Genomic DNA, 9,865 nt, shown 5'->3' on the forward strand with positions numbered 1-9,865 from the left:
AAATTTTTTTTAATTGACCTACTGATTAACCTGTATTTTCCACTGAGTTCCTTACACTCAGGGATTCTGTCCCTGGCCTCCTCCTCTGCCTGGAACAGTGACATGCACTGAGCCGGTGCTGCAGGCATCGGCCTAGCAGAGAGAAACGAATGGACGTGTTGACTGTCAGAACGGTGTTTAACGCTATATTTAACTTAGATGGTAAGAGGGAGTTCTTTTTCTTTTTTTTTCTTTTTTTTTTAATTTTAAAACAATCTTCTACCTCCTCTGAACAGAGCAAGTGTGTAGGTTAACACAGAAGTTGGCCTAGTCACCAAGGGTGTTTCTTTTCTTCCCAAAAAACCCCTCAGGTCCTACCAGGGCCCTGTGTGCTGCAGGCGCAAGCACATGGGAGGCACCTGGAGGGACCGGAGATGGAGGCTCTGCAGGATGAGCTTTCTCCCCAGGGAATCAGTTCGCAGATGGGCCCAACACAGTGGGACAGGCGAGGCTTCTGAGCCATCACGGCAGGGGTTCTCCAGCTCACTTCCGAAGGAGCCTGTGGCTTCGGCATCACTGTGCTGGCCTCCAGGACGAGCACTGAGGGGAAGGTCCTGGAGTTTCTCTCCTTCGAGGGGAGCCTGTGGGGGTGCTTGTTACCCCAGCTTTTCCGTATCTGGAGGAGTTGGGCTTTTTAAATATAGTGTGAGCATTTATTGATGGGAGAATTCAGCAGAAGGGACAGAAAAAGCCTCTGGAAAAGTTTTGTCTGAGCAAAGGGCCCACAATCTTTTCCCTTTTTCTTTCCGCCTGAAAATCCGCCCAGGCAGGACTGGCCACAGCTCGGCGGTGAACGAGGTCACCCCGACGCCCTCACTCATCCCCTCGCGCATCTGCCTCCTCACCCCACGTTCCACGGGCTGCTCACCCCCAGCCCTGCAGTCATGAGCTTCTGCCCCCCCTATTCACCACTAGCCCCCCACTCCCCAACGGTTGCTCAGGCACACTGCACCCACCCCTTCCAAGGCCTTCCCAGAGCCCTGGAGATGGAGATAAATTAGGAAAAGTTTCTGCCTCTAGGATTGGAAATTATAGGGTGAGTGTCCGAAGGAAGAACAAATACTTTTAAAAACAGGATGGTGCATTCCCCTCTTTTCCCCAAGACTTAGCTTAGGTGTTACCACTCCAGGAGTTCTGATGTGAAACCCCAGTTCAGCAAGCAACACTCTGACACAGGAGGGGAGGGGAGGGGAGGGGAGGGGAGGGGAGGGGAGGGGAGGGGAGGGGAGGGGAGGGGAGGGGAGGGGAGGGGAGGGGAGGGGAGGGGAGGGGAGGGGAGGGGAGGGGAGGGGAGGGGAGGGGAGGGGAGGGGAGGGGAGGGGAGGGGAGGGGAGAGGCATAGAGCAAAGGGTCTCTTCCTTTCCGGCCATATCCTTGGACAGGTCACTTAACCTCTCTAGGCCTCTCCTCATACATAAAGTGATTACTAAACACCTCTAAGGTGGTTGTTGCAAAGTCACATGGGGTGGGGGGCATGAACATGCAATGCTAATGTCTGTGCTCTAGGAAGTACCTGCTGCCTGGTGAGTGGTTGGTGGGGTGCGGCTCTTCTCTGTCTTCCATAGCACACAGCGCCTGAACTCTCTCACCCGCAACACCCTGCAAGCAGCTTGGCATCGGGCCCTATTGTCTTTGCCCCTTTAATCCCCAAGCACACCTGACACGTAGCAGGCATTGAGTGTTAAATGAATGATTGGGTGACCCCTGTAGGAAGAGCTGTCACGAAATGACCAACGAAAGAGGCAAGGGATTGCAGAAATTCAGGTTTGCGCACATGGTGTACATCTGCTAAATCACGTTCAGGAGGGCGTGACAAAGTGATCAAGTGGGTTGTAAGAACAGGCTAGTGTGGCTGACGGAATGCTGGGGCCCGTGTAACCTTGTAAAAGTCACAGAAAATTAACCTACCAGCAGCTAAGAACATCAGACCTGCTCACTGACCAGAGATTCCAGGGCCCTCGGCTGACACATTATGTTTTCTGAGCTGAAGGGCTCGGCACAGAGAAGCGCTGAAAGGTACTGGAAACTACACAGCCAGAAGCAGGAGGGCCACATTCAGATCCAAGCCAGACATACACCCACCAGCACAGCTAGTCCCTGAATGCAGCCCCGGGCTCAGTGGGGCCTCACAGTGCCCAAGGTGCCACCTGGTCATTGGGCAGAACCCTTCCTGAGCTGGAGCTGTTGCTGGGGAAGGACAGCATCTGGCACACAAGCCGTATGAGGCATTGCACTGGGCATGGTACATATCAGCAAGACTCAGTCAAGCCTGATACTTCATTCACTTATTTCACTGGGACTTAAATTAAACTGTAATTTCGCCCACTCAATATCTATGTGCCAGGCACTTGATTATTACCATTTTGAAATTACCTTGTTCCACAGAGGGTTGTTGATTTCCTGCTGCGCCTTGCATTGTGTGGACCCTGCTGGTTTACACATAAGTAATGCAAAGCCCATGAACTTGAGGAACTCGTGCCTTGTGGCAAAAAACAGACAAGTCCACAGTGGAAGGCAGTAGGTGACAACATGGACCTGTCAGCAGCATGGCCTGCTGGGGGCAAAGCAGGTCAAAACTCAGAGATGCAGGGAAAGTACGAGCTGACTTGCACCACAGCAACTCGGGGGAAAGGATCAGGTTGCCCTTAGCAGTTTCTCCAGAGGCCTGGATCATCCCATCCAGGGCCTCATTCTGTCCATCAGTTTTGCAGAAGACAAATGGGGACCATTGCACCACTGCCTAGCAATGTCAGACCAAGCAAAACAAAATACTTACAACAGTTCATCCTTTCAGTTCCTAAGGGAGCACATCCTGTGAGCCAGATAGTGTGCCAGGTAAACATGGCTTAGTAATCGTTGCTTTTAGTCCCCAGTTGTTCAAATGCTGGATTTTGACTGACTGTAAGTTTGGATACAAAGTTGTGAAAGGACATTTGCCAGAACATGATTGTTATCCTTGCACATGTAACATGCTTTTGTTACTTTTATAACTTAAAACATTCTAATGAGAAATATTTTTTAAAAGAAAAAGATATTCCAAATGGTGTATTTGCCTTTTTGTATGAATTCTATAAGTCCAGAATTTTGTTTTGGTTAAGGGCACAGGCTTTGCACTAAGACATGGGTTTGAATCCCAGTTCTGTCCCTTCCTAGTTGCGGGGCTAAATGTCCGTAAGCCTCCACTTGTCCATCTGCACAGGGGCTAATGGCACAGCTGGTGCCCAGGAGTAAATGGTGTTTGTGAGGAGCCAGAGCACAAGCCGGCACCAGCTGGCTCTGTCTCAGAGAGGCTCCAGGGGGCACATTATTTGTTTTTGCAGACCTCAAAAGATGTCATGGGAAAGGGGATTCAATTTATTTTACTCTGCATACTCCCAAAAAGATGAAATAAGGACCGGCAGATGGAGTGACAGGGAAAGAGCTTTCAATAAAGGGAAGACTTTTTAGCAGGTATTCGACAGGGCACCATCCGCTGCCCTGGGCAGTGGCGATTCCTCTGCCACTGGACCTGGGCCAGGAGAAGCGGGCGAGTGCCTGGGAGAGACGTGATCAGTCATCAGATGAGGATCTGGGGCAAGGTGGCTGTGACGGTCGCCTCACAGCCTTTTAGGAAAGAGCCTGTAAGAGGAGTGATTATTTGGCTAACCCCACATAGTCATTCTGAGTCCATAATCTCATTAAAGTGTGCAGTTCTGTTTTATTTTTAAGTGAGATTCTGTTTAATTTACTGATGCAGTTAGTTTGCTTTTTCTTGTCTTTATGGAATCAAGAGCATACTGTCTCCCAGCAACTCAGATACCAGGCAGTCAAGGCCAGCTCCAGTTGGCCCAAATCTGCCAGTATTTAGTTTAAAAAAAGGCTTCTTCTTAGAGATAATTCCAACCAAAAGATGGTGCAGTGTCTATTTTTTTATTATGAACCAAACTTTAAAAAACTAAAATGATACTCTCATCTCTACCAGAACAAAGCCAGAGTTGACTAGACGTAGTGAGCTTCCAGTCACCGGGAGTATACAAGCTAAGGAAGTGGACAGTAGGAGGGAACTTAGCCACTAGATGGAGTTTGTCACAGTAGGATTCTGACATGCCCACGACTGCAGCAGACTGGCAGGTGCCCTTCCTCACAGTCCGTGGCTGTCCGCAAAGACCTCAGTTTGCTTGTGCCGTGAGGTTACCCAGCTTTGAGCCTCTAACAAGTACTTCTTCCTCCAACCTCGTGAGAACCAATGCACAACGCCCAGAAACCCTTTCTGTGGAAGGAATCTAAGGGACATCTTTGCAAAGTGGCCGAAGCCACATGCACAAGGGTGCTCACTGCAGCAGCAAGCAGAACAGTCAGCATGTCTCAGCTCACTTCCCTGAAGGAATCTTAAGAAGCCATACGAAATGGTGCTTAACACCACTAAGTGGTCAATTTTGCTAAATAGTAAAGCTGAGGAATGACCATGTCATATCATTCATTCGTTCGACTTTGCATCCATGTGGTTGGTCACTTCTCATTGATTCAACAAACCCTGTGCAGGCCCCAGGCAAAGTGCACAGGAGATGTCAGCCTGGCCACCTGGCTTCAGACTGGGGTCTCTGCCACCAACACATACACACATACACACATGCACACACATATGCACAGTGCGCACATGCATGCATGCATGCATGCAAGTGCACACACACACGTTCAGTGTGTGCACACATACACACACACAGGCAGTGCAGAGTCCTGGGTCGGAAGACAAAAGCGTCAGCCCCTCTATGTCCCGATAACTAAAGGAGACCTGTGTTTGAGACCCGCCTCTGTGTCTGAATGCAAAGCAGGCAAGTCGCTCGGGTTCTCCTGGCGGTGTCTCCTCTGTGAGGTGGCGACTGCACGTTCCCCTCCTACCCATGGTGATCCTCCAGGATTTGTTGGGCAGCCTGGCATGTCTTCAATTCCTGAGTAGGGGATTGGCTGAAAATCCTCAGGGACCTGCTCCCCTCCCCCGAACCCCAGCGCGCCTTCCTGTGGTCCGGTTGTCCTGACAGGCCTGCATCAGTAGTGATGTCCCCTTTGGAGGAGTTTCCCCGGCAGGAGGGAGAAGGCCTTTGTTGATGTGGAAACAGGCTTTGATCCCCCAGGTGTGGCTTTGAATCCTCCCTCCTTGTGTTCTCTCTACCTGTCCTCAGGTAAAACATTCAGACCCTCTGATCTTTCCTTCCTTGTTTATAAAGCCCAGATATGAATGACACAAACTTCACGGCCTGTGTTCCCCTGTCATCAGCAGCAGCCCTGAAGGAGGAGGCAGGAGAGGGCCGCGCACAGGACCTGAAGGCCGGATAGGACACACTTTCCAGTGCAGGACCTCAGCCAAGAAAAGGTCTTAAATGTTCACCTGGTCCAAGCAGTCAGTTCAGATCAGCCCCCCCCAAGCCCTGAGAAGTGGCCTGTCAACCTCAACCAGTGGGATTCGCTGGGACTGGACTGGAATCCAGCACCCAATGAAATTTCCCCCACTAGCCACCTACTTCCACCCTGTGAGGACCCAGAGGGCAGATCACCTGCCTCTTCTACATGGAAGCCCTCCAGGTCACCGTGGCCACACATCCTTCCCCCACACCCGAGGGTCCTTGTTACAGTGGGGTTTCTCTTTCCATGCAGGCCACGGCCTCTCTCCCCTGAAAGCCCTTCGCTCCCCTGCAGCCCTTTTACGGTGGACGGTGGGACCAGAGGCGAGAGTAGCTGGGTCATCCAGTCCGGAGCCCGCAGACACCCGTGTCTGGGAGACCCTGCGATCTGTGCAGATGGCCCTGGATGACAGGAGGGCACACACCTGCCTAAGGTGGGCACTACTCTGACGGCCTTACAGGAAATCAAGCCAAACGCTTCCCATCTCCTTGTGTTTCAAGAGAAGCCAGAGGTTGAGACATGTGTGGGAAATCTGCACATTCGACGTTGGCTAGCCCTGAAATTGAAGTTAACATCACAAGGGGGCTTCACAACTGCCTACGGGCTGGGTCAGCTGGAGGCCACCTGCTTAACCATCTCGTAGGTGAGAAACAACTTTTGAGAATCTGATGAAACTTTGAAGACGCTCCAGAAAATCCAGTCACAAACAAATTTCTGCTCCAACATTTTAAAGGGCTCATGGATTCCTGGGAGCCATTTCTGGATCCCTATTAAAGGAAGCCCTCATCTCTTCCAGCCTCTTCCCGTACATGAAGGCCCAACAGCAAGGTGACAATTTCCCAAAGTCACACAGCAGGACCCTGAGCAGCAGAGTGGGAAGGAGACCCAGGATTGGAGGGGGCGCTCCCTCCCCGGGGCCTGGGAAGCAGGAGCAAACTAAGACCTCTCACGCAGCACCCACCACGCACCAGGCACTCGGGTTATCTGACATTGTCCCTTATATCACCTCCTGTTGGCAGAGGAAGAGACTGAGGCTCACTGGACACAGACTTCCAGTCCCTGGCATCCAGAAAGAGTGACAGAATTAGGCCTGGAAAGCGAGACAGACAGCGATCTCTGCCCTTCGCCCGTGCCTCCTGCACCAGCTGGGCAGCACCCGCCCGCATGCCTCTCACAGAGCAGAAGCCCCGGAACAACAGAAAGAACTTAGCTAGAAGGGTCTGGAGATGCGGTCCCCGCAGGTGGAAGTCTGGCCTCGTAGGGATCTGCCAGGCACACATGGGCAATGAGGCACAGACAGATTGGGGCTGGACTGACCTGTGGAAGAGGACAGGTGGGCTCTGGGAGGGGCAGCCGCCCAGAGCTCCAGGGCGGCCGAGGGCGCCCCCTTCCGGGGCTGCCTGACTGGCTAGCGAGGCCCTGTCATCTCTGAGCCTCCACTTCACCGGGAGCCCAGGACTAATTCCAGTTACCCTGTATCACCTGGACACGAACTCTGGCCCTCTACGAGGCCGATATGCAGAGAAAGGGACAAACGCAGGTCCCTGGCCTGGAGGAATGGGCAAGGGGATGCATGGCTCACAAGGGAGGATCTAACTTAGACCCAAAAGGCAGTTCCTTTTTACAATAAATGCAAAACTGAAGACAGGGAATGCTTCCCCCTCCCTCCTCCCAACTTCCCGCTCCTACTTTTCTGGCTCTTACGCCACATTTCTTACTGGAAGGTTGAAAGGGGCTGGGAAATCTCAACAACTTTAAAAGTAACAACTCAGAAATAAGCCCAAATCTGACACTGAGTGGTCACCACTGTGGTCCTGCTTCCCGGGCCCCTCCACCAAAATCAGACAGGTGGCTTCTCGCCGACTTCATTCCACTGGACTCTGAAGATCAGGGGGGTCACAGACCCCTCAGCTCAGGACTGCACTCACTCCCTGAGAGCTCCAGGAGTTCAGGCTCCACAAAGAAACATCTGAGTTTGGAAAGAGCTCCCTCCCACCCTTGTGCACCCACGGCTCCCTCCTCGTGTCCCTGGAGCTGGTGGAAATCTGAGGCCCCCTGACCTCCAGCAGCCACAGCAGAGAGCCAGCCTTACCTGGCAGGGGAGATGCCAGCCGGTGTTCCAGTCCAGGCCAGGTCCTCTGGAAGCAGCGAGTCCCGGAGAAGATGCCAGCTTCAGGCAGCCCCCTCCTGGGGTCACCTGCCAGCAACTGCACCCACCCTCCCCCCAGATCTAGCCAACTCAGCCTCTAGACCAGACTTGTAATAAGTCTGGGGGCTTTCCCCAAGCCAGAGGTCCTGAGACAGAGCTAGTTTTAAAACAACTAACTACATAAATACAGTTAAAAAGGTAAGGCTTGGAACTTAGAGAATAAAACAGAAAGTGTGGGAGAAACAGAAAAATAGGGGGAGGTAGCCATTGCCTCGGGAGAAGTGCAGCAGAGGCAGCTGGCCCAGCTGCTGCCAAGAACAAAGCTGTGGATCCCCCCAGGGGCAAAGTGGCCAGAGTGGTGGGATCCCCAGCCCAGAGCCTTGGAGGGAGGAGCCGCAGGCCGGTGGGCGGGCTCAGGAGGAGGGCCGGGACGGGTGTGGGGGGAGAGGATGTGGATTCCCCAGGGAGATCTGTTCCCTCTGGGCCAAGAGGCTGGAAGAGCAGGCAGGGTCAGTCCCCAGAAGAAGGGGGGCAGGGTCCTGGGAGGCAGGGACAGCTACGGGCTCCAGGCAGCAAAGAGGAGTCCTTAGAAAGCCCAGGACACAGACTGACAACTCTGCCCAATTATAGACTTCCCGGGATATTTTGGTCCCTTTTACAGCCCAGTCTGAAATAGCCCCTACTAGGCAGCAACTGCAGCCCGTCTTGAAAGCTTAGAGGGGCAGGGGGAGGAGGGCAGGCATAGCTTGGCTTTTTGTCCTGCAGTGAGAGTCCCCCTCCTGTCCCAGAACCTATCTGCAGGCGGCCAGGTTAGCTGGCTCTCACTGCCCCCGGGGAGGGATGAAGGCTCTGAGGCAGCCTTTGTCACCTGCCAGGGCCCACCCAGAGCAGGGGTGGGGGACAGTGAGTCTGAGGAGAAGGCTTTCCTTCCTAAAGTGCTGCCCAGCCCCCAAGTGAACAGAGAATGAACAGGTGCTGGCCCAGGGGGCTCCTCCACTTTTTCTTCCTGACCTCTAGTCCTAAAAATGGCCCAGGCAGGGTATTTAGAACTCAGTGAGAACATGACTTAATTCTTATGGCCTCCCCCACCTCACACCCTCCCCAAGTAGGCTCCTACCTCTGGGGCATCTCTGCTTGGCCGCCTGCTGGGTAGCAGGGTTTAATAAACAGACAGTATGGGGCTCCTCTGTGACCCAGGGAATTCTCAGCAATTTGGCCCATTCCTTCCTCTCCTGCCTTATTTTCCAGCCCTGTGATAGTTCATTCCGAGCATGCTCAATAAGTGTCTGCTTGGCGCCACACAGAGTTGGGCACCAGCTACACAGAGCAGAGGCGGTGTGCTGGTGAGGACTGGCCCTGGCATGGAATAGTGCCCTGCTTATCAGAGCCACAGGTAGAGAAGAGAGTGATCTCACCTGCAGGAGGAGGCTGCATGGCAGGGAGTGATCATGCCTGCGGGAGGAGGCACACTCACTAAGCAGGAGGCTCCCAGGAGCCCAGTGTGCCCCAGGGCAGTCCGGTTGCTGGGCCAGTGAGGTGAGCCCGGGGTTGGCCTCCATGGTGGGGGACACAGACAGAAGCCAGGGGACTAGACCTCCAAAGGGAATGGCTGGGTTATCCCAAGTGCTGAGAGAGACATTAAGGAAATGGGAGAAAGAGACACAGGAAGGCTGGGGAGTAGTTTTCCAGGTAGGTGGAATAGCAAGCTTAAAGACCTGTGGTGAAAACCAGCAAGGCACAGTTGAGGGGCAGCCACAGTGAAGTCCCCAGAACAGCCTCCAGCTCTGATGACCCCTGAAATCCAATGTGGGACCTCTGGCTCAGAAGACAGAATCCTTCTCCACCCCCAGAATCCGTCTGGAACCCCATACTGCAGCTCCCATCACCCAGCCATCTCCCTAATTGCGGGTAAATGCTGGAGTGCCGTGCGGATGGTGGCTCCCCCTCCAGCCCCCTGTTACCTGAGTGCTCCCAGGCCCAGAGGAGAGGCTGGTGCATTGTGAACTCAGCACTGCCTCCCAACCCCTCCTCCAGGCTCTTCCGAACCACATGTCTTCATGCCCGTGGGCCATGCTCTGCCCCAAAGTGCAGGAGCGTGAGAGTCCACTGTGTTCTCCCATCTCTACCACGAGGGGCCGTGAGGCTGGGGGCCCAGAGGCTCTGCAAAGATGATTCCAGAATGCTCACTGGCTCACTTCCTTCCCCTGCTGGGCTGTTTCTCTGCCAGGATGACACACTGTAGGATGTATTAAACAGAGATAGGAAACATGCATATATAGCACCATCACCAAAAATATA

General features: G+C 53.4%; 1 protein-coding gene across 1 annotated transcript in view; it reads right to left on the reverse strand.

Moving 5' to 3' along the window:
- COL22A1 (collagen type XXII alpha 1 chain) overlaps nucleotides 1-7,852 on the reverse strand; it is a 195,917-nt gene extending 188,065 nt beyond the window's left edge. The window contains exon 1 of the mRNA XM_087825208.1: nucleotides 7,511-7,852. The gene's annotated coding sequence lies outside the window, so the exon portion shown is untranslated. The remainder of the gene's footprint in view (nucleotides 1-7,510) is intronic.
- Between the last annotated feature and the right edge of the window lie 2,013 nt (nucleotides 7,853-9,865).

Source organism: Miniopterus natalensis, chromosome 16 (assembly GCF_054644295.1).
Source record: "Miniopterus natalensis isolate mMinNat1 chromosome 16, mMinNat1.hap1, whole genome shotgun sequence".
In the NCBI taxonomy this organism is placed as follows: Eukaryota; Metazoa; Chordata; class Mammalia; order Chiroptera; family Miniopteridae; genus Miniopterus; species Miniopterus natalensis.